General features: G+C 36.7%; 1 long non-coding RNA gene across 1 annotated transcript in view; it reads right to left on the minus strand.

Moving 5' to 3' along the window:
* LOC147370075 (uncharacterized) overlaps positions 1-24,158 on the minus strand; it is a 36,749-nt gene extending 12,591 nt beyond the window's left edge. Inside the window, exons 1-2 of the long non-coding RNA XR_015168480.1 lie at positions 23,984-24,158; positions 12,348-12,460 (exon numbers count right to left, since the gene is read on the minus strand). This is a non-coding gene — a long non-coding RNA (uncharacterized LOC147370075). The remainder of the gene's footprint in view (positions 1-12,347; positions 12,461-23,983) is intronic.
* Between the last annotated feature and the right edge of the window lie 1,991 nt (positions 24,159-26,149).

Consider the following 26,149-nt stretch of genomic DNA (forward strand, 5'->3'; position numbering starts at 1 on the left):
TCAAAGCCCATTTTTGCAAAGTGCAAACATAATTGCAAGGCCAAATCTTTAACATTTACTCAGATTTTATTGTGTAAAAGGTCTGTCTATATACAAATTTTAGAAGGTATTCAAGTGGATTTGTGGAGTTACTTTGATGAAATAGTTCAAAAACATACTGAACAGAATACAATGAGTGTTCTGTATATAGTTTTGTCTACAGAGATGGACACACTGAAAACATCCAACAAATACTTTTTAATTGATGTTGATGCTTGATATACAGCATATTTGTTGTTGCTGCTTTATAACAACAATAATTTGGCCACTGAATCCAAGGCAGACTTATTGTTGCATTTACCTCAATTGATGGAGCAGTGAGTTTTCTTATAGAATCTCTTAAATGTTAAATCATAAAGGATAATTTATGTGCTATTTTTGAATCATAATGTCTATATTTCTAAATAATTGGAGAGTCTTAAATGAAAAACCATTATTGCTGTTTCCAATAATTAATTCTCTGTTTTAACTTTAAATGCCCATGATATTCACATTCAAACTTCAAACATATACAAATTTGTGTATGATGTTCTTACCAAATATTGATGACTCATCTAATTGGAATAAATTGAAGAATAAAACTTCAAATGATAATCATATACCATTTCTGCTAGTAATGTTAAACCCCCACAAGTAGAGAATAGTTGTCTATAAAATAATTTATAACTACCAGAAGAATTAATGACAGCATAAAAAAAAGAAACTGTTGCAAAAGTTAACTCATTTTTTGATTATTGCTCTTATTCTTACAGATACACTTATAAAAAGCAACCCATTAAACAGTAAAAGCAAAGTCTATCTCAAATAATTGTCAACTACTTGCTGTGAATATGAGGGCCTGAAAGAAACTAGAAATAGCTGTGGTCTACAGAAGTACCTAGGAATAGAAAAAAATGCTTAGAAAAAGAGAGAAAATACATTTTTAAAGATTATTGAGGTTAGAAAGCCCCATAGAGCAAATATGAATATTGATTTGGGGTAGTAAAATCCTTTTATATTTTTAACATTCAACAAACACCTTCTATAAGTTTGACATGTCCATTGCACTTCTAATATAACAACAAGCTAAACAGCAAGGATTTTCCCTGGGGAAACTACATTTTAACAAGTGGAAGCACTGAATAATAAACATATTACTAATCAAATTACATAATATTTTAGAAATGTTAAGTACTACACAAAATGTATAGTAGGTTAATGGTGAGTTGAAGTCCAGATGTTATAACATTTCATAGTGTGATAAAGGTGACTCTTTGAGAAGATAAGATTTACCCAAGATTACATTTGGAGAGAAAGTTAGTCATGGCTAGAGCAAAGAGTGGGCTTCCCAAGCGGCTCAGTGGTAAAGAATCCACTTGCCAATACAGGAAACTTGGGTTTGATCCATGGATCGAGGAAATCCCCTGGAGGAGGAAACAGAAACCCACTCCAGTGTTCTTGTCTGAGAAATCTCATGGACAGAGGAGCCTGGCGGGCAACAGCCCTTGATATTGCAAAGAGTTTTACACGACTGAGCACCTGAGCGCACACACACACACACACACACAGCCAAAAGCATACGATGATAGTTTTATAGCGAGGCCAGTATAGCTGGAACAAAGTAAGTAAATAAGAGATGGTAAGGTAATTGCAGAGGTTATTGCATGAAGATAGATAATGCATGGCCATGCAGGCCAAGGCAAACACTGGTATATTTCACTAAGTGAAACTGGAAGTCTTCAGAAAAGAATGCAGTACAGTGGCATGATGTTGCTTATAAATGTTACCATGTTAAGCACATTTAAATCACATTGTTGTGCCACCATCAATATCATCTTTCTTTTATCTTCCAAAATTGAAAGTATGCCCCTAAAGCAATAACACCCCACTCTCTCTATCCACCCCCAGGCCCTGGAAATCCCAATTCTATTTTCTGTCTTTATGAATTTGGCTATTCTATGTACCTTATGCAAGTGATCATACAGCATTTGTACTTTTGTGACTGGCTAATTTCACTTAGCATAATGTCTTCAAGATTCATTCATGTTGCAGCATGTGCCAAAATTGTCTTTCTTTTTAAGGTACATAATAGTGTTGCTTAACAGTTTAAGAAGAATCTTTCAGGCTTCTGTGTTGAAAATAAACTGTTGGGAAGCAACTTAGAAGCAAGGAGACTTTTTGTTATGAATATATTAACATAATTTGAGAACAAGATGATGTTGACTTGGATGTTATATAAACATACAGCAGTAAAGATGTTAGCTGTAAAGATAGACAGAGGTGACCAGATATTGGTATATTTTGTAGAAACTATACAGGTTTTGTTGACACCTTGGATAATGGGTGTGGGAAAAGGGGGCCGGGGTCAGGGAGATCTAGGTAGCGAGTGGTGGCGTGTTTCATTTTTTAGCTCTAGAATTTAATGGCTCCTTTTTCCAAATAGTGGTTGCTCCACCAGTGTTGGTTCCCAAGTGAAGGCCAAGCAAAGAGGAGACTCCAAATGCCTGGGATAAATGTGTCAAATAAAGGACAGATATGGATGACTTTTAACACAGTGAGGTTGGGGTTTGGTTTTTTACTGTTTCATAGCCCAGCTAATTCTGACTGATACATGTATTAAGGAGAGGTAAGTAATCAACTGTATAAAAAGCTGCTGGTGGTTTTTGAAAAATTAAAATTATGTAACAGCCAAAGGATTTGTCAATGAGGCAATGGCTGGTCATATTGAGAGTCCTGTTTTAGACAGAAAACTCTTTAGCAGGGAAATAAATTTGTTGTTAAAAGAAGATGGAAAAGAATTGAAAATGCTGGCATAAAAAGCTTTGAGGACTTATACAAATTTCCATACAAATTGTAAACATTTTTGTACAATTCTGTAATTCTGTGAAAAATATAATTGGCAATTTAATAGGGATTGCCCTGAATCTGTCGGAGAAGGCAATGGCAACCCACTCCAGTACTCATGTCTGGAAAATCCCATGCATGGAGGAGCCTGGTAGGCTGCAGTCCATGGAGTCGCTAAGAGTCGGACACGACTGAGCGACTTCACTTTCACTTTTCACTTTCATGCATTGGAAAAGGAAATGGCAACCCACTCCAGTGTTCTTGCCTGGAGAATCCCAGGGACTGGGGAGCCTGGTGGGCTGCCATCTATGGGGTTGGGCAGAGTCGGATACGACTGAAGTGACTTAGCAGCAGCAGCAGCCCCGAATCTGTAGATTGTTTGGGGTAGTATAGTCATTTTCGCAATATTGATTCTTCCAAACTAAAAATATGGTCTATTAGTATGGAAGCACAAAAGACCCCAAATAGCAAAAGCAAACATAAGAAAGAAAAATGGAGCTAGAGGAATCAGGCTCGCAGACTTTAGACTATACTACAAAGCTACAGTGATAAAAACACATAACTGTGTCATTTGCAGAGATGTGGATGGACCTAGAGACTGTCGTATAGAATCAAGTAGGTCAGAAAGACAAAAACAAACATCATATGTTAATGGAGATATGTGGGATCTAGAAAAATTGTACAGATGGACTTATTTACAAAGCAGAAATAGAGACACAGTTGTGGAGAACAGATGTATGGAATACCAATGGGGGAAGGAGGGTGGGATAAACTGGGAGATTGGGATTGACATATATGCTATGCTATATTAAGTCACTTCAGTCGTGTCCGACTCTGTGTGACTCCATAGATGGCAGCCCACCAGGTTCCCTCATCCCTGGGATTCTCCAGGCAAGAACACTGGAGTGGGTTGCCATTTCCTTCTCCAATGCATGAAAGCGAAAAGTCAAAGTGAAGTCGTTCAGTCATGTCCGACTCTTAGCGACTCCATGGATTGCAGCCTAACAGGCTCCTCCGTCCATGGGATTTTCCAAGCAAGAGTACTGGAGTGGGGTGCCATTGCCTTCTCCGTGACATATATACACTATTATTTATATGTATGGAATACATAGCTAACTAGAACCTACTATACAGCACAGGGAACTCTGTCCAATGTTCTTTTTTTGTCCTAAATCAGAAAGAAATTAAAAAAGAGGGGATATTTGCATACATATAGCTGATTCATTTTGCCATACAGTAGAAACTAACAAAGCATTGTAAAGCAAATATATTCCACTATCTTTGTCTTTTTTTTTTTCTTTTTTAAATCTGAAGAAACATGTTGCAAAGTGTAGCAAAGAAATAGGGCAGCAACTGGCAGGAGAAGTGGGATCAACAAAAGGCTTTGTTTTCAGATAGAAAATATATTAGCATAATGCACTAGGTAAAAATGATTAAGTATAGAAAAAATGGCATGTGAAGGAGAGTATACAATTGAGTAGAGACAACTCTGGGTTGTCAAAAAATGGTAAAGACTCAATGCTGTTTCTGGACGTTATCATGGGTGGGAGGATGTGGCTTCAGTTGCCAGCAGAGGGGTATGGATGGGGTTCTTCTCTATTGCTTTAATTTTTTCAGGGAAGTAGAAAGTAAGGTCAACAGCTGAGAGTAAGGAGAGGAGGGCTGAGGAAGCAGGAAAGTATATGAAACAGTATTCAAGCCATTAAGACACCATGAGTTTGAAATTTTGAGCTTACAGAAATCCTGAAACTTCTATCTTTCCAAGTGCTGTTGCTTCACAGGTCAAGGAACTGCTGAAGACTAACTGGAGAGAAAAGGAGTAAGCTTCAATTTAAGTTTTGATAGGGCACAAACTACCATTTAATCACATGTGCTAACAAATAAGAAAATATTTGCAGTGTGTTGTAAAGAGGCGTGATCTAGGAGGTAAGAACAGTCTAAACATCTGATATCCCTGTGACACTGACCAAATCAACTCTTGGGACCCTTTTTCTTCATCTTGAAAAATGAGAGATTTCAACTAGTTTGGTAGTCTTTTATTTATGTAATTTTGGAAGTAAAATCCTGGGAATTAGTTGATAATAAAGATGCATTCCATTGTTTGTAGTAATAAATATAAAAATATAAGAATGAGGCCTTTTAAATGCTATTTATAGCTATTATGAATATTCTAAGTATATAGTAATTAGTTTTTAAAATTCCTATGCTCTATCTTATTTCTCTAAATATAGTCATTTTTATATGACCTGGTTTGTGCTCTGGATTTTCTAAATGAATGTGGTAGTGCATTAAGTTGTGGTAACTCCTTCAAATTTTAGCAGTAACTTCTCAGAAATTACAGCTAAGCAGTTCAGTCCACAGTTCAAGTCAATAACATCATGGAAGTCCACCAGAAACATTCCTGGTTAGATACAGAAACCTACATTACAGCTGTGGGTTTGCATGTTCTTAAATTTTGAAGTTTAAGAACAATGCCTTATATCTTTTGTTTAATAACTCTATTTTATACAGAGTAGATAATACCTACTCTGCTTGATACTCAAAAGTTTCCTGGAAGAAATCTCTTTGTCCTTAATTTCCTCTGAGGCAGTTTGTTTAGCAAAAGGTATTATTACCTGGCTGATTTTACAACGGTCCTAAATTAAGGTTGCTCTTTTTACATTGGGTTAAAGTATTATTTTAATTGAAATTAAAAGGAAATTTCAAGACTCCTAAAAGAGAAGTCTACCATGGGGTTCACTTTCACTTTAAACTTTTACTAAAATAATTACTCACAACATACTTAGCTAGTATTGGCCTAAAGGTTGAAACCATTAAGTGTCCAATTGGCTCTGAATGCCAGTTGGCCTTGCTCACTCTTAGAGGTAGGTGGCTTATGAAAAGATGTGTGTCAGTCACTCAGTCATGTCTGACTCTTTGTGACCCCATGATCTCAAGACCGCCAGGCTCTTCTGTCCATGGGATTATCTAGGCAAGAATACTGGAGTGAGTTGCCATTCCTTTCTCCAGGGTATATTGTCAACCCAGGGATCAAAGCCAGGTCTCCTGCATTGCAGGCAGACTCTTTACCATCTGAGTCACCAGGGAAGATCCTGATGAGTGTCTGCAATTGCCAGACACATTGTTCACCTAGTCCATTAAGGGGGCTTTCCTGATTTGGATAAACAATATTTGTGAGATTTGACATGGTAAGGTTATGATATAATAAGAAAATCTAATCACAGCTCTCACTCACCCTGCCTCAATACCACTAAACTTTCTTGAGTGATATCTTAAACTAGATTACATTTTCAGTCCCTCTCCCAGGGAAGGAACAGCCTCTCCCTAAAAGATTAAGGAGATAAGCTTTGTTTGTATGAGGCAACAGCAACTTGTTATTACCTAATTATTGTCCTAATTACATTCATATTGACATTATATTATCGATGAACAGAAGTACATATGGAATATGCATTGTTTATGACCATTAACTTGAAATTATTTGTTTCTTTGCTTTTTCTCTGGCTTCTATCACCTTTCCACAAAAAAAAAAAAAAAAAAAAAACTTGTCAAGCTCTCAAGAAATAAACAATTTCTATCTTTCAACAACGTCTAGGCTTCCCTGGTGGCTGAGACAGTAAAGAATCTGCCTACAGTGCAGGAGCTCAGGGTTCAATCCCTGGGTCAGGAAGATCCCTTGGAGAAGGGAATGGCAACCCTCTCCAGTATTCTTGCCTGAAGAATCCCATGGACAGTGCAGTCTGTAGGGCTACAGTCTATGAGGTCGCAGAGAATGAGACACGACTGAGTGACTAACACTTTCAACAACTTAATATTTCCTAGTATGAAGCCCCTGGAAGGCTACAGTCCATGGGGTCATGAAAGTCAGACAAGACTTAATGACTAAATCACCACCAGTATGAAGCCCACATTCTGTTTTCATTGTATCAGATCAGATCAGTCTCTCAGTCATGTCCAACTCTTTGAGACCCCATGAATTGCAGCACGCCAGGCCTTCCTGTCCCTCACCAACTCCCAGAGTTCACTCAGACTCATGTCCATCGAGTCAGTGATGCCATCCCTCCATCTCATCCTCTGTCGTCCCCTTCCCCTCCTGCCCCCAATCCCTCCCAGCATCAGAGTCTTTTCCAATGAGTCAACTCTTCGCATGAGGTAGCCAAAGTACTGGAGTTTCAGCTTTAGCATCATTCCTTCCAAAGAAATCCCAGGGCTGATCTCTTTCAGAATGGACTGGTTGGATCTCCTTGCAGTCCAAGGGACTCTCAAGAGTCTTCTCCAACACCACAGTTCAAAAGCATCAATTCTTCGGTGCTCAGCCTTCTTCACAGTCCAACTCTCACATCCATACATGACCACAGGAAAAACCATAGCCTTGACTAGACAAACCTTTGTTGGCAAAGTAATGTCTCTGCTTTTGCTCAGTCATGTCCAACTCTTCCCAATCCCATGGATGGTAGTCTACCAGGATCCTCTGTCCATGGGATTTTCCAGGCAAGAGTACTGGAGTGGGTTGCCATTTCCAGGAAATCTTCCTCACCCAGGGACTGAACCCAGGTCTCCCACACTATAGGCAGATGCTTTACCGTCTGAGCCACCAGGAAAGTCCTGGTTCACTTTACAATCACTTTATTCAACCACATCCAGCCACAACCCCAGACAAGCAAGGATCTATTTTCTGTCATATATACTAGTTTTTATTTTCAAAAAGTATAAGTATATGAGACCATATAGGCACCATTCTCTCTGATTATTCAGCATCATTTTTTGGAGATTATTTTGTTTTGTGTATCAATGGTTCATTCTTTCTATAGCTGACTAGTATTCTTTTGTATGGATATACCACAATTTGTTTGTCCATTCACCTATTTCTGAACAGTTAATATTTCTAGGTTTTGCTGATTTGAAATAAAGCTTTTGTAACATGCATGTTTAATTTTGTACACTTCTTATGCTCCCACTTCTCTTTAGTAAATGCCTAAGAGTTGACTGGCTGTTTCATATAGTATGTGTACATTTAACACCATTAATAAAGCAGTCAGTCTGATATCCAAAATGCATGTACAACTTTACAATCCATTTGTAGTGGTTTAAGAGTTTCTATTGCTCCACTTGAGCTAATTTGAAACAAAGTATGACCCTGATCACTTTCTCCAACAGTTACAATTTCCTGATTCTGGAAACTTGGGGTTAGGGGTGGCATGGTAGCCTATTAAGAGAGAGAAATACACTATACTTCTAACATCAACAAGATCAGGAAGCTCTTAAAGATAAGAGCAGAAAGTGGGAAAATAATAATAATTTTAAAAAGCATAAACTAGCCAAATGCACATAAACTTGAGATTCTTCTGTTAGTAACTACATTATTGTTCTAACTGATACCATATGTTTAGCTGGAAAAGGGAATTTTATTTAAATGAGAGATAGGATAAAATGTTGGGTAAATAGATTTTACAAAAACTTTCTTAGAAAGAAGACTTAGCACTTGGGGCCCAGAAAATTCAGGGCTGGAGGGCAGCTCTGAGGGTGGAGGATCCTGGGGAGCCAGGAGACAATCTACATACCCTGGATGAATAGACAGCATGATTCAAAGAGCCAGTGACAGACTTTGTCCCTGGAGAAATATAGAGCTAAATCCTTTAGCTTCTTAGTGGAAGGAAAATGCTACTGAAAGAGGCAGATTGTTTTTTAAGGTTGCAATAATGAGCCTCACAGTTCAAATTCAACAGGTTTAGAATTGTGGGGTTTCCTTGCAACCATGTCACTAAAATTGAATCTGGATTTGTGGGAATCTCTAAACACTAGGCTTGTCTTAACACTTGGAGAAAGTTTCTCTCTTTTGCCTTTTCACAAACCTAAAATAATCTGAATCAGTCAAGCAAAAAAACTGTTTTGAATACCTAAGTGGCAAAAAGAACACCTAGAAGGTAATCAGCACTGAGAAAAAATGGGCTCAGTGGGATTTAGGCTGCTCTTTACGCTCTTATTCATTCATTTTTCCAGCTACCAGATACAAAGTGGGAACTCACTGACACTGAAACAAGAGGTCATTTTCTGCCCAGAGAACCTCCTCATTAAGTTTCAATTATTTTGCCAGTTTGTAAAACTGCACAGTTTTTCTGTATTTCTTACATCTCTAACACATGTAGGTGGTTAATGTCTCTTCACATATGTTTCACAGCAGGATCTGAACTATTAGAACACTTTCAGCTAAAGTTCTTTTTCAATAGAGCATGTAAATGTGACCCCTGATGGGTGGCGTTTCTTCAGACATGATAACAATCACTGACTCCACCACTATTCCTAGAAAGGAGAATGGTAGCAGATGACTCACTTATTCAGGTTCCACTGGCAGAGGATAATTACAGACCACACATAATGTTCCATGATGGGTGCTGTGTTTACACAAATAACCTAGAGAAATAGATAAATAGGTGAATGACAGGTCATCAAACTGCCTCCCAGATATTACATAGCATGAAACAATCAGTGAACAACCTTAAACAGTATTCAGATGACTTTTACGTATCTATTCATGGAAGTGACCTGGATTTGTAAAAATATGATGTTGCAGAAATTAGATATCTTCAGTGAAATCAGTTTTAGAAAATTTCTGCTTGATTGAATTTCTCCTCTGAGATATATTAGCATTCCTGGAACTTCATCCTTATTTTTAATAACAAAAAAATCTATACACATATAAGGGGTCTCAAACAAATATGAGTTTTTAAATCTTATCCATTTTTAGTCTAATTGGGCTCAAAATCAGATATATAGGGTATTCCAAAATATTTAACAAAAACAGTTTTTTTTTTTTTTTAATTTTATTTTATTTTTAAACTTTACAATATTGTGTTAGTTTTGCCAAATATCACAATGAATCCGCCACAGGTACACATGTATTCCCCATCCTGAACCCTCCTCCCTCTTCCCTCCCCATACCCTCCCTCTGGGTGGTCCCAGTGCACCAGCCCCAAGCATCCAGTATCGAGCATCAAACCTGGACTGGCAACTCGTTTCATACATGATATTATACATGCTTCAATGCCATTCTCCCAAATCTTCCCACCCTCTCCCTCTCCCACAGAGTCCATAAGACCGTTCTATACATCAGTGTCTCTTTTGCTGTCTCGTACACAGAGTTATTGTTACCATCTTTCTAAATTCTATATATATATGTGTTAGTATACTGTATTGGTGTTTTTCCTTCTGGCTTACTTCACTCTGTATAATAGGCTCCAGTTTCATCCACCTCATTAGAACTGATTCAAATGTATTCTTTTTAATGGCTGAGTAATACTCCATTGTGTATATGTACTATAGCTTTCTTATCCATTCATCTGCTGATGGACATCTAGGTTGCTTCCATGTCCTGGCTATTATAAACAGTGCTGTGATGAACATTGGGGTACATAATTCTATGAATCTTCATTTGCTCTCATTTGATTCTTTCAAGAATCCTGCTGAAGTTGAATGGAGCAGGTAGTCAAGTGCTTATTTCAAAAATGAGGAAACTGAGCCTTAGGTTGCCAACAAGATTATACAGTCAGAATATGGTTTGTCTCTGTATCTTATCCACTGGAACTTCGACATCATGCTATATTACAGCATAAAGTTTTTTTTTTTTTTTTTTCCTACTGTGGGTGGAATGACGATACAGACAATTTTTCTATTTTCCTTTTGCAAATGCCGTTCCAATACCCAGGTAAAGGTTAATGTGTCCAAGATCTCAGACACACATTCACACCTCTTCCAAGAAGTTAACTGTTTCATGAAAAAAGAAAATCTTGAAGAATGTGATTAAAGAGTTTACCAGTTAGTGTTCTCACAGGAAACAGCTAGCAAACTCAATATATGATCATTATAATTCTAGAAAACTTTATTTATAATCATTTACAAAGATAAGAAGAAACCAGTGATAATTCAGTGACCAGGAATTCACTGCCCTGAGGCCCTCAGGGATGTAGGTATAGCTTATATTATCAGAGACTGGGATCAGAAAAAAAGGGGATAGGGTCTTCCTGCTTGAGAGAAAAGTAACCTTTGGGAGTTCAAGGAAATCTTACAGGGACAGGCCTACCCTACTGTTTAAAGACGTGATGGCATTAGATACCCTGATGTGTTTGGGGCGGGATGGTCTCTGGTGGAGAAAGAAAAAAAAAAAAAAACCATGAAGAAGGATGGAGGGAGATTTAGAAGAGGGCAAAGAGTAACAGGAAAGACATCAGATGAACACACTGCTTAGAATAGCTCTACCTAAGAGTAAGAAATTCTATCCTTTCTCTACTTCCTTCCTCTTGGTAGAAGTTTACTTTGTACTAATTTGTAGCACTGATCATGACTTGTACCTGTGCTCAGACACACATGGCATCTGATTCCAAGCTTGTAGGACTTGGAGAAATCCAGGCAATTGTTATGCCACTTTGCCATCATGCAAATGTAAGTGATGTTACATATGGTTACATATGATGCTCATTTGGTGACAGTTTCCAGGAACATAATAAGTTCAGGTGACTTTAAGATCCAGCCAAATATCATGAAAAAGTAAAATTTGCCAGATTTAAGGAGAGGAAACATTCTACACTAGTATTTAGTACAGCAACTTCTACTATTACTTCAAATTAGATAGGGGGATGGCTGCAATTTTATTTTCTCCTTTTATTTCTACTTGAAAAGGAAGAAATGATCACAACACATGCAAAGATACCATGAAAGCCTCAGCAATCCAGTCGTAATCCATTCCTGCTCAAGAAAACTTGCCGTATCTTCTGGCTGCCTGCTAATTTCAGGGGGAACCCCGAGAGCCCTGGAGACATCCCTGGAGACATCCCTGTCATCAGGTGAGACAAACGCTTCTGTTGGTGGCTCACAGGGAGGCTGCAGCTTTACAGAGGCAGAAAGATATTGTGTTTGCTTAAGCAAGCTACCCTGAGGAAGTGATTAAATGGTATTTCATTTTGTGAAGGTAAAAAGGTTGTACTTTCGGTCATGAGCTGAGTATATGTTATCCGTTGACACAGTAACGTTGCCTGACATAGCACCCACCACCCAGAGGCACACAACAATTAACACTGATGTCTGGCAGGTCTTAGGATTTTCACTGCTCTCCACCAGGCTTCGGAGAAGGCAATGGCAACCCACGCCAGTACTCTTGCCTGGAAAATTCCATGGACAGAGGAACCTGGTAGGCTACAGTCCATGGGGTCACTAAGAGTCAGGCATGACTGAGTGACTTCACTTTCACTTTTCACTTTCATGCATTGGAGAAGGAAAATGGCAATCCACTCCAGTGTTCTTGCCTGGAGAATCCCAGGGACAGGGGAGCCTGGTGGGCTGCCGTCTATGGGGTCGCACAGAGTCGGACATGACTGAAGCAACTTAGCAGCAGCCACCAGGCTTAGCTGTTATTGCTCAAGCCTCTCTGAAGTAACTTAGTCTTTGGAGAGTCTTCCCAGTTGGCTCGGCTGATATGGCCAGGGTTCACATACCTGGGGCGTGTCTGGTGATCTGCTCATTGAAGATGGTCTCAGCTAGGTTGATTGGTGCAAGTCAGATCTTTCATGTCACTCATTCTCCAACAGGTTCCTTGGAGCAGGTTCTCCTGGAAAAGGGAGGAGCAAGATAAGAACCAGCCTCTTTGCAAGCATCTCAAGCATCTACTTGCATCACATCCGCTATCATCTTATGGGCCAGAGCAGGGCTGAGGTTTCCTTTTTAAAAATCTTTTTGGGGTTTGGTAGCAATCTTTTTACTCAAAGTGCTCCAGTCAATGAAATATTTTCTGGAATCTTTAGAAACCTAGGGGGAGGGAACCTAGTCAGCTATGGAAAGAAGAATACGTTTATGAGAAAGGGGAAAGAATTTTAGTTTTCTTTTTGATCAAGGAAAGACTTTTGTGTTGGGCAACCTCCCATCCATTTCAGAGAGATAATAGAATTGCAAATGACAAAGCCTCAAATCCAGGCTGGAGAGGCAGTTACGCATTTTCAATGTTTACTTTAGAAAGAAACCTTAAGTCTGTCACAACTTGATAGTCTGGGATTTAGTTGACTGGCTTCATGATCTGACCCTGGGGCTTGGCTGTGCTTCTAAATTCCCTCTGCCTTCTTAAATCCTATTCATTTTGGGGGGGCTTCCCTGGTGGCTCAGTAGTAAAGAATCTGCCTGCCAATGCAGGGGACTTGGGTTCTATTCCTGAGTCAGGAAGATCCCCTGGAGAAGTAAATGGCAACCCGCTCCAGTATTCTTGCCTACAAAATTCCATGGACAGAGGAGCTTAATGGGCTACTGTCTATGGGGTCACAAAAGAGCCTGACATGATTTGGCTACTAAACAACAACTCATTATTTAATGCTTAGTTTATTTCCTTCTTTAACTCACTTCTGTTGCTTTTCCATACTGCTCCAGCCTTTTTGATTCCTGCAATTCTGAAATCTCAATATGTATTTTAAAATTCAAAGCATAACATTTACTTCTCAAAAACTACTGCTTGTTTGTTTGTTTGTTTGTTTATCTAGTATCTAGATAGGTGTTTAATATGTAGTAGGTGCTTGAGATATGTCTGCTTAAAAAAGAGAAATGCTACAGTGTTTGTTGAATAAAGTATCTTATTTCCAAAGATTATTTGAAAGATGAAAATGCAATAAAACCAAAACCATGCTTTAGTTATAAACAAAGTGAGAATTTGTGCTATAATTTACATTACTTAGTAATGGCAAAGAATTGAATGCAGAAAATGTAAGTACACTGGCTACTAAAATTGACTTCAGCTTAAGAATTCTTCAGCTTGAAAGAATGTTTTCCTCTCATATCATCAATTTTGGCAACACTAAATAAAAAGTTTACCTTGAATTTCTTTGGAACTCTCATTTGCCTCTTTCTAAAGTCAGTCTTTTAAAGAATAATTAACCCGGAATGAGAGCATACAAATGACATTTAAAATTTAAAATTTTCCAGAGAAAAATCCATTCTTGACTCGGACATAAGAAATGAAGAGGAGTTGCTGAAATAGAAGTAGGATGCAATTTGGGGAAAACCAAAAATGTCTTGCCATTTCTGGCAGAATAGTCATTTATGGTACTAATTCTTTGAGGTCCTAGATATGGAGAGGAGTGAAGTTGCCAACAGAGACAGGTATAAGCCTGGTGCTTCTTGTGCAGGACAGACTGCACCCACTGACGTTTTCTTTCCACCAGGGGTCACTTGAGCAGGGAAGTGTCATAAGAGTACAAGGGTGCCCACTTTCACCACTACTATTCAACATAGTTTTGGAAGTTTTGGCCACAGCAGTCAGAGCAGAAAAAGAAATAAAAGGAATCCAAATTGGAAAAGAAGTAAAATTCTCACTGTTTGCAGATGACATGATCCTCTACATAGAAAATCTTAAAGACTCCACCAGAAAATTACTAGAGGTAATCAATGAATATAGTAAAGTTGCAGGATGTAACATCAACACACAGAAATCCCTTGCATTCCTATACACTAATAATGAGAAAATAGAAAGAGAAACTAAGGAAACAATTCCACTCACCATTGCAATGAAAAGAATAAAATACTTAGGAATGTATCTATCTAAAGAAACTAAAGACCTATATATAGAAAACTATAAAACACTGGTGAAAGAAATCAAAGAGGACACTAATAGATGGAGAAATATACCATGTTCATGGATTGGAAGAATCAATATAGTGAAAGTCAGTATACTACCCAAAGCAAAATATATTTCAATGCAATCCCTATCAAGCTACCAATGCTATTTTTCACAGAGCTAGAACAAATAATTTCACAATTTGTATAGAAATACAAAAAACCTCGAATAGCCAAAACAATTTTGAGAAAGAAGAATGGAACCGGAGGAATCAACCTGCCTGACTTCAGACTATACTACAAAGCCACAGTCATCAAGACAGTATGGTACTGGCACAAAGACAGAAATATAGATCAATGGAACAAAATTGAAAGCCCAGAGATAAATCCACGCACCTATGGACACTTAATCTTTGAAAAAGGAGGCAAGAATATACAATAGATTAAAGACAATCTCTTTAACAAGTGGTGCTGGGAAAACTGGTCAACCACTTGTAAAAGAATGAAACTAGAACAGTTTCTAACACCATACACAAAAATAAACTCAAAATGGATTGAAGATCTAAATGTAAGACCAGAAACTATAAAACTCCTAAAGGAGAACATAGGCAAAACACTCCCCGACATAAATCAGAGCAGGATCCTCTATGACCCACCTCCCAGAATATTGGAAATAAAAGCAAAAACAAACAAATGGGACCTAATTAAAATTAAAAGCTTCTGCACAACAAAGGAAACTATAAGCAAGGTGAAAAGACAGCCTTCAAAATGGGAGAAAAAATAGCAAATAAAGCAACTGACAAACAACTAATCTCAAAAATATACAACCAACTCCTGAAGCTCAATTCCAGAAAAATAAATGACCCAATCAAAAAATGGGCCAAAGAACTAAATAGACATTTCTCCAAAGAAGACATAGAGATGGCTAACAAACACATGAAAAGATGCTCAACATCACTCATTATCAGAGAAATGCAAATCAAAACCACAATGAGGTACCATTTCACGCCAGTCAGAATGGCTGCGATCCAAAAGTCTACAAGCAATAAATGCTAGAGAGGGTGTGGAGAAAAGGGAACCCTCTTACACTGTTGGTGGGAATGCAAACTAGTACAGCCACTATGGAGAACAGTGTGGAGATTCCTTAAAAAACTGGAAATAGAACTGACATATGACCCAGCAATCCCACTATTGGGCATACACACTGAGGAATCCAGAATTGAAAGAGACACGTGTACCCCAATGTTCATCGCAGCACTGTTTATAATAGCCAGGACATGGAAGCAACCTAGATGTCCATCAGCAGATGAATGGATAAGAAAGCAGTGGTACATATACACAATGGAGTATTACTCAGCCATTAAAAAGAATACATTTGAATCAGTTCTAATGAGGTGGATGAAACTGGAGCCTATTATACAGAGTGAAGTAAGCCAGAAAGGAAAACACCAATACAGTATACTAACGCATATATATGGAAATTAGAAAGATGGTAATGATAACCCTGTATGTGAGACAGCAAAAGAGACACTGATGTATAGAACACTCTTTAGGACGTTGTGGGAGAGGGAGAGGGTGGGATGATTTGGGAGAATGGCATTGAAACATGTATAATATCATATAAGAAACAAATCGCCAGTCCAAGTTCGATGCATGATACTGGATGCTTGGGGCTGGTGCACTGAGATGACCCAGAGGGATGGTACAGGAAGGAAGACAGGAGGGGGGTTCAGGATGGGGAACATGTGTACACTCATGGTGGATTCATGTTGATGTATGGCAAAACCAATACAATATTGTAAAGTAATTAGACTCCAATTAAAATAAACAAATTTATATTTTAAAAAAAGAGTAATACGTGAGAGTCATGAAGGTTTCACAAGGGAATAAAGGAGTACTGAAAAAGAAGATGTGAGAGGAAAAAGCATTTTCACTTTGAGTGCTGTTTAAGACAACTGGAGTATTTCATTTTTGTAGTTCCTTGAGACACTGAATAGCTGTAGAAGCAAAACAAACAAACAAAGTGTGGGCTAAGTAAAAGTCTTCCAGTGAAAACCTGGAGAATGAGACAGGAAGCTTCGGAAAAATCTGACATGTCTCCTGGCGCCTGGAAGGCCACCCAGAGGTAGGTGGGGCTGCATGGTGTATAAGGTCAACAAAGGCCTGAGCAGGCCCTCAGCCCTAAACCCTCTCCCTGGCTAAGCTCAAGGCTCCCACGTGCAGGAGGCAAGGGCTGAGACACAGATGGCAAGACTTGGAGAGGCGGAAGTGTGCCCCTGACATGGTAAAAGACCTTCCTCAGCATACACTGTCCTTCAGGTTGAAATGAAAGAACACTAAGCAGCAAATGCTAAATTCACTACAATTTGCTGAATGCAAAACTTGAATCTACAGGAAGAAAGAAAAAGAATCTATAAAGACGCACTGATAAAAAGTTTGTAATACTCTTTTTCTCATATCATTTAAGAGGAAATTCCTTAAAGCAAGACATTTAATTCTACATTTTAGGGCACACATGTATAATGATGCAATTTTTAAGATAGTAATAGTACAAAGGAGAAGGTGCAAGCAGAGCTATGTAGGGAAAATATTTTGTATATTATTGGAATTAAGTTGGTATTAACCTGATTGTTATAAATTGAGATGTTAATTGTAATCCACAGGGCAGTCATTAACAAAATAAATTTCAAGCATTTTAAATGATGAAATAATACAAGATATCTTCACTGATGAAAATGGAATCAAATCAGAAGCCTGTTAATCAGGAATCAACAGAAGGTAATTTGGGAAATTTACAAATATGTGGAAATTAAACAGCAAGCAAATACATTTAGAAATGACAGAAAAAAAATCACAGAAGACTTTAAACATGCTTTGAGATTAAAAAAACATACCAACATTTATGGAATGAAACTAAAGCAGTGTAGCACTTAGAAGGAACTGTGCATCTGAAAATGCCTTAGTAAAATTAGAAAAAAAATCAAATCAGCAACTCAACTCTTCAAAGAAACTAGGAAACAAGAGCAAGCTAAACAAAAATCAAGCGTAAATAATTTTAAAAGATTAGAGCAGAAATAAATGATAAAAACAATAGAGAAAATGAACAAAAATTCTGCTCTTTGAAAACTGACAAACTGTTAGCGGGATTGCACAAAAGAACAACACAAGACGTCAACTCCAAACTCAGAAATGCCAGAGGGAATGCAGACCTCACAAAAATAAAGTAAATTTTAAGAGAATACTAGGAATAATACATGGCAAAAAAATTAAGTATCTAGATGAAATGGGAAAATTACTCTAAGGATGCATACTACCAAATCCAATCTGAGAAGAGACACCATGAACAGAACAGTAACAAGTATAGCATTCCTATACCAAGTAAACTGATTGAATTTTAAACACAGTTATCATATGCAGAAGTTCCTTTCCTGGGCATATTGAAAATATGGATTGAAAATATATGTTCATAACAAAATTTGTATACAAATATGCAAAGCAATATTCATAGAATATCCTAAATTAAAAGCAAGTCAAATATCCATTAGCTGGTAAGTGAGGATAAACAGAGTTGTAATATGTCCGTATAATAGGATATTTTTTTAGCTACGAAGGGATTAAATACATGCTAAGACATAGATGAATATTGTCATTAGGCATGTAAAAGTAGTCAGATGAAAAAGGGCAGCTATTATATGATTCTATGTATATGAAATGTCCAGAGTGGGCAGATGTCTAGAGACAGGAAGTTTATTGTTAAATTTCAGGGGCTGGAGGGGAGGGAGAATGAAACCCAGGACTGACACACTGTGATTTCTTTTGAGGGTGATGAAAATATTAACGAATCATAAAATGATGATGGCTGTATAACCTTGCTAAACATACATAAAAACACTGAGTTGCCCTTGAAAAAGGGTCAAATTATTAAAGTTAATAGTTTAAGTATCTAAACTATATCTCAATAAAGATAACCCTTATTGAGGTATAATTAACGCCATTTATTCATATTTTAATTATTGGATATGTTGATTTGGTATATCTCTTCATTTTAATCATTTAATTTGTGCTTTTCACTGTATATTTTTATACATCTATTATTCAATTTACCCCTTGATTTATATTTTTGATGGTATTTAAATAATATTGCACTTTTCATTTTACTTTGTAATCATTCAATGCTAATATATGGAAAATAGTTTTTTGTATTAATATATTGATATAGTGTCTTCAATTATTAGTTCTTGTAGCTTTTTTCTTGCTGGCATAAGTTCCACAGAGTTTTATGTATAGTTGATCATGAAACCTCTAAGAGAGTTTTATTTATTCCTTCCCAATTTGTAAGAATTTTGTTTCATTTAAATCTATTGAGCTATAGTAGACGTTTGCTTTTGTCCAAGAATAATGTGTAATATTGGTATATATCCATGTGTACTTAAAGAGAACTTACTTTTAGGTTGAGTTTTCTATAAATGTCAATAAGTTCACAGTGTTCTTTTTAAGTTTCTTTGTGTTAATTATTTTAACATTTTTTGAGAGAAGTGGTGTTGAAATCTAGCTATAATCATATCTATTTTTCCTTTTAGCTTTATTCGTCTTTGGCTTCATATATTTTGAAGTTATCTTGTTAGTTTTATTATTATAATAGCTCTCTTGATAGAATAACTATGGTGACAAAAATTGACTGCTTTATCATTACAAAATTTTCTTCATCCCAGTAATATTTCTTACTTTAAATTCTACCCTGTCTCTTAATAAACCCACTTTAGATGCTTTTATTAGTGCTAAACATGGTATGTACTTTTTCTATATTCTTTTTGTTTTTAAACATGTTTAAATTGAAATAGTTAAAATGTGTTAATTTCAAGTGTACAACAAAGTGATTCAGTTATACGTATACATATATGAAGCCATGAAAGTAACCATATAATCTACTGATTTCTGGGAATAATGCGGTCTACATTCTCTCTGGTGAAACATTGACCAAGCCCACAGTGAATATACAGCAAGCATGGTGCTAAAAATAGTCAAAGAATGTGTTTTTTTTTGTTTAAAAATGGGGGAGGGGGTCCATGATGTTAATTACTGTGAATTTTGGCATAGTTTGAATAGCTTGATTTTTATTCTATAGGCAATAAACTATTAACTTCCCACATTTGTGAATATCTAAAATAAAAGCGGATCATATTAACCAGCATTTTAAAATGAGGCCATCATACATATTTCTAATAGAACTCAAATAAAACACAAAGTAAATAATTTCAAACTGATAAATTTAAGTGCCCAAATTGGAGACATTCAAATTACAGCTATAGAGATAAATAGATGGAGAGATAGCTTAAATAAAAAGTAATTATTTACTTTAAAGATGGCAAGCTATTGAAACAATACCATCTTTCACTTCTCTGTCACCATTACGTGTCGTATGCTCCCAGGTATAATGAAAAGTTTAGAATTTATGCAGAGGATAGTAGAGCACAATTGGATCATAGATGGATCTGAATGTTCAATTCCATCATTATTTTTGCCTCCTTTTTAAATTTAGAGAGATGTTTTCTCTTTCTCTTCTTTTATATTCTCCATGTAAAGAAAGAACAATTCAGAGATATAGATCAAATCCACACATATATCAAGCAATTAACTTCTTCACTAATTAAAATATAACAGGCTTTTGTTTAATGCTTCCCGTGTACCAAGACACATGCCGATATCGAGGATCTAAGGGTAAGTTTTCCCTGCCTATAGGGACCACGTGTTTTCAACTCACAGGTAAGTTTTGTGGCAATGAATTTATAGGAGATTGTTAAGTATTTATTAGGTTTCTAAATTTGCACTAAAAGCTATGAGATTCAGAACCACTATTCTAAGATATAAAATTTGACTAAAACCAGAAAACCTTTACTATTGCTCAAAATCAAGAATAGGAAGAACACCTGATCTTTTATTATGAGACTTAAGACTTGTTTAAAAGTTTAGTGATCATTAAATTCAATGCCTTGGAGTTATAAAATAATATTATCGCTTTTTCACTATGTGAAATGGTGCATATATTATTTAAACTGATGCTAATTTGTGAGCCACACTGAAATAATTGCTATGGAGTCTATATTATTTGTTGAGAAATCAAGATACCATTGCTTCATTAGTCTTAGATTTAATCTTAAACATTAACCTTAAAAGGCTTTCGTTTGATTAAACACATATCTAAATTATAACCAGGAAATGAAAATAATATTTTCACATATTTACTGATAGAGTAGTAAGATTTTAAATTATTACAACATTGAAATAATCTTCTTCAGAGTATATATTTTCATCTAGTTTTCATTAATATAACTGTTATAAAACTGAGCAAGTAGAGTTAAAATATGAGAATATGGAAGAGCAAAATAGTGAATTTGAAAATCACATTTCAATTAAATGTCACTCATGTATTCATTATCAATTAAGCAAGTGAATTTCATTTCAAGGTAACATAATAATATACATTTTATTGGAAAATAACTTGGCTATTGAGAAAACATATAGATAACACTTTACTATGTTGGCTTATTTAGTACTCACAGCAAGCTTATGAGGTGCATACTATCATTATACACATTTTATAGTTAGAAACAAAGTCCCAGATACTGGTGAAGTTTCTCTTAACCACATACTCCATGTTTCTCTTATCTTTATCTCAGAAGCAACCACTAGCATGAGTTTGATGTATGTCTCTATACTCATTTTTTAACTTTTGCATTCATATATTTACCCAGAAACAATATAAAACAGTGTATTGAGTATTTTAAATGTATATGAATATTATCAAACTGTGTGTGTTGTTTAAAAATCCTTTTTCTCAAGAACTGACATGTAGATATGTTTCATTTATTCTTTTTAATTGTTATCTTTTAGTCCAACTAATCTAATTTTACAAATAAAGATGTGGGGAAAGGTGAGAAAAGTATTTTATTTAACAAGGTTAATTTGGTGAATTAATATTCAGTTCCCTTTAATGTTGGACCGATACGCTTTCACAACATAGCAGCCATTTCTATTTGAATCCTGTTACCTTGCATAATGCACTATTCTGGATTTCTGCATTCTCATTTACAGACATAGTAGATAATACAGTTGAATTTGATGGTCTTTATTTTCAAAAATTCTGTTTCATTGGGATGATTTTTTTTTATTTCCTCATAAATATGTTAACTTCCTGATATGACATTGTGTGTGTTCTCTTGAAACTGCTCATATTTCTGGGCACGTACATAGGGAGAAATCAAGATTTGTGAAATGTATCTGATGACTTCCATACTTTCATCTATTTTTAATGTTTTTGACCAGCCTTTCCAAAACAGCATCTCCTTTGTGTGTGCTACACTTATTCTCTTTATTTTGTCTCAGGGACTTAGTGATATTAAAAAGAAATCATGACTAAAACCTTTGAAATCATCTTTTCTTTTGCCATGGCTATTAAAATCACTCTTTGCACTTAATTTTATGTGTATGTATATGTGTGTGTGCAGTTTCTTGCACTTTAAAAAACCTTTAAAGAGCAATCCATTAAATGATAGTTTTCTGTAATCTGTTGAAGCCTCATGTTTCCATTTTAATTCCAAATATATACTTTCTAAGTGACTTTGTATATTGTGATAAAACCTTTAAGGTCAAGAAGTGCTAGGATTTTCTTTATTCTCTGAGTATAATATTTCTAGTCTCCAATGTCCTTACAGTCTCTCATTTCTGATAAATAGCCAGAGGATTAATGTTTTAGTGAAAGCTAGCTTGTCACCTTCAAAAGGAAACCTCTTCAAATCAAAGTCTCTTATGTGGCTTGACTACTAAGTGAATTTTAAATAAACACTCTAAAAAGAAAGAAAAATAACATTTCCAACCGTTTGTCTCTCTGTACCAATTTGTACCTATGTTATACACACACAAATATATAGATATCTTAAGTGTACAGTTGCTAGCAGAATTTTTTTGTTAATAGATATTCTTGTAAGACAAGCTTCTCTTAAGTAACAACAATACCAATAAAACTAAACAACTGTACATTACTTTAAGTACTTTAGTAATCTATAATCTATACCTTAAGGTAATATGCATAGAAAAAAATACACTGTGAACAGATCTTTAAAAATTATTCATCAATCTAAGGTTGTTGGGTCCTAATGTTAAAATTTGATTTCTCTAGCACGGTAAGTTTGTAGATCTAAAAAAATTTATTACATCTTCTAAATGTTGATCACATAGAGTTATCCAAAGAGGAAGACAAAAATACAACTGTTTTGTGTCAATAAAGTCCGGGAATAATGTGAAAGATGTCACTCAAGCTATTAACTCTTATTTTTTTCTCTTCCCTTAGTTTCTGACTCATTAATTTCCAACGAAAATCCAAGGTGAAAAGTAAAATTATATGGTAAACACATGCTGAAAGGAATCATTGTAAAGAATAAATTAAAAAAGTTTCAAAAAATCTATCCTGATAGCAAGGAGATCCAACCAGTCCATTCTGAAGGAGATCAGCCCTGGGATTTCTTTGGAAGGAATGATGCTAAAGCTGAAACTCCAGTACTTTGGCCACCTCATGCGAAGAGTTGACTCATTGGAAAAGACTCTGATGCTGGGAGGGATTGGGGGCAGGAGGCGAAGGGGACGACAGAGGATGAGATGGCTGGATGGCGTCGCTGACTTGATGGACGTGAGTCTGAGTGAACTCCGAGCGTTGGTGATGGACAGGGAGGCCTGGTGTGCTGGGATTCAGGGGGTCACAAAGAGTTGGACACAACTGAGCAACTGATCTGATCTGATCTTATCTGATCCTGATTCTAGTTACCTGGCTTGATTTGATTTATCAGAGAAACATGTGGTGATTTTATAATCTTATAATTATTTACCATTTATCCTAATTTTCTGAGATCCTTTTAGTTTTCTCTTTTTCTCATGCTTTTGGGGTAGTTAATGATGATTCATATGGGGAGGGAGGAGGGAGGAGGGTTCAGGATGGGGAACACATGTATACCTGTGGCGGATTCATTTTGATATTTGGCAAAATTAATACAATTATGTAGAGTTTAAAAATAAAATTAAATAAAAAAAAAAAAAAAAAAACAAAATTCCTTTGTCTAAAATATCTTATTGATCTACATATCCCTGTGTCCATTCTCCTCCCAACTCCCCTCCCATCCAGACTGCCACGTAACACTCAGCAAGCTTCCCTGTGCTATAGAGTGTGTCCTTTCGGTTACTCAATTTAAGTATAGCAGTGTGTGTATGGCTGAATCCCTTTCCTGCTCACCCGAAACTATCACAACATTATTAATTGGCTATACTCCAATGCCGGGGTCCAGCCCCGGCTGATCCAGGGAGTTCGAAGCGGGGACGGCATCGGTGAGGATCAGGATACAATAGCTTCAATTAGATATTAATTAGAAATGTAAAGAGTAATAGAATGAGGATAGCTCAGCAGGAAAATTCAGTGGAGAAAAGAGGCTGAGTAGCTTGGTTTACACGGGAGACCAATAAAACTTCGAGACAAGAAGTTTGCACCACTTACATAGGCCGCAGGCATCCTTCCATTCTCCCGAAGGAGAGGAGACACTCAGGCCTCCCCGGTCGGATCTTAGAAGCCCAGGCATAATCAATAAGCATGGCGGGTTCCGCGCTCCAGATGGAGACTCAGCCAGAGTGAGAGAGAGAGCGACATGGGGAGACTAGTATTTCGAGAAACTGATCCCAATTCTTTATTTTCCATGGTCTACTTTTATACACTGAGATGTGCAAAAGTCACACAGGGTCAGCAGTCCTGACTTTTATCAAAGTCAGGTGCTTCATACAAATGTATACAGAGGTCTTAGGGGTGTTACATCATCTTCTGGCCAGGGGGCCTGCTGACAATTTATGACCCTCTCCTTGTGACAGCAGTCAGTCAACCAGGACACTTATTTCTCCAGGGGTGATTATTCTTAAAACAGACGCCACCCAAATAAAGTAACATTCCTATAGGGTGAGGGTGTAGTGGGTTTTAGTTAAGGAAAGAATTTACTTAGGTCTAACGTGATTAATATCAAAGGTTAATACTTATTTCTTCTATATATTCATTAATGTGTGTAAGGGCAGGGGATATGGAGACTTAGCAACAAACATTGGCTCAACAAATGAAGAAACCTTCACCAATACAATTTCTAATCAGCCCATTATACTTATACTAATAGTTTTCTAACTTTTCTAAGGAACCTGTTTTTAGAAGGTTTAAAGCATCTCGTGCCTCTCACGGTTGGGAGGCTGTAAGCAATCACATGTGGCCGGACAAGCCTGTCAGGCAGGCTAGAGAACCTTCAGAGGAGTTTGTAGGTTAAAACACTCTTGTCACGCCCAGGAGTTTTTATTAACTGGAGCTCTAGGTTAACTCCTTCTCCGAAAGAGGTGGTGGGGGACAGCCCCCTGTAAAGTCAGAGGTGTAGGTGGGAGCACAAAGTAGTAAAGTAGGCAGGCTCTGGTTATGGGGGTAGATGCTCAAGGATTTCCAGGGGGACTCCTGAGGCTCGATCCCACCTTTGCGTATGTCGAGCCTCCTTCCTCATGACCTTTGCCACGGGCGGAGTGCCTCACTCAGGCCCCCAACACTTCAATACAAAATTAAAAAGTTTAATAGCAAGCATAAAAAACTAAAAATCTTCTTGATCTAGAAATCATCAGTTTTCCCTATAGAATCAATAACTTAGAGATTGTTGAATTTATCATCACAAAATCATACTACATAGTTTAAGTGTTTTTTTTAATAACATACCTGATGAACTGATTGTTTTTTTAATACATTTTAATATGACTTCTTAATAGCATCCAGGGAGGCACCTTGAATGTTTCCAAGTCCATTTTAGGCAAGCTTCTTCTAGGAAGTTTTCATGCCGTTAGTTAATCTCATCCCTAGTGATTTAATTATTATTCAACAACAACAACAAAGTCTTATCGTCCTGAGATTTACCTGTTGCCCCTTTTTCTCTAGTTCTCAATGTCAATCCAGAAATGACCCTCTTGGGAGATAGAAAGTCTTCTGTAGAATTAACTCAAGGACAACATGAGGTACATTTGCATACTTGACATAAAAATAATCATGACCAAATAATTTACAGAACAGTGTTCAGTACTTTGGTATTTTACCACATATGTGTCTGTGTGTTTGTGACTTAAATTCTTTGCCCTGTAGAGTGCTAGATTAAGGCTTTTCTTGAATAAAATGAAAATATTATTTCAATATGTATTTACAGTCTCACTACATTTTTAAGAAACATTCTCATGCTAATGACATATTGTAATGTTAGCTTCATGACTTAGTAAAAGAGTTATGTGTAATGAGTCAGGATACACTAAGAAGGATGTTGACCTAAAGCATAAAATGTTCAATTCAGTTCAGGGGCTGTCATGTCTGACCCTTGCAACCCCATGGACTGCAGCACCCCAGGCCCCCTGTCCATCACCAACTCCCAGAGTTTACTCAAACTCATGTCCAGATTCATGTCCAAACATAGAATGGAAATTTGCTAAAAACTGTCTCAATAGTAACTTCCACAGACATGTCCAAGAGAAGAATAGTGTACGGTAGGATAATTTGTCGAGCACTAACAGATGTCAATTGTTATTAATTTCCCTCACAATTTTCTATATTAACTGTGTGTTAGTTCCTTGTTTTGGTTTATGAAGGATGAACATAGCGTTGCCTGCG

The sequence above is a fragment of the Bos grunniens genome, chromosome 7 (genome assembly GCF_055505025.1).
Source record: "Bos grunniens cultivar Pamir isolate PY7600 chromosome 7, Bosgru_T2T1.0, whole genome shotgun sequence".
Lineage (NCBI taxonomy): Eukaryota > Metazoa > Chordata > Mammalia > Artiodactyla > Bovidae > Bos > Bos grunniens.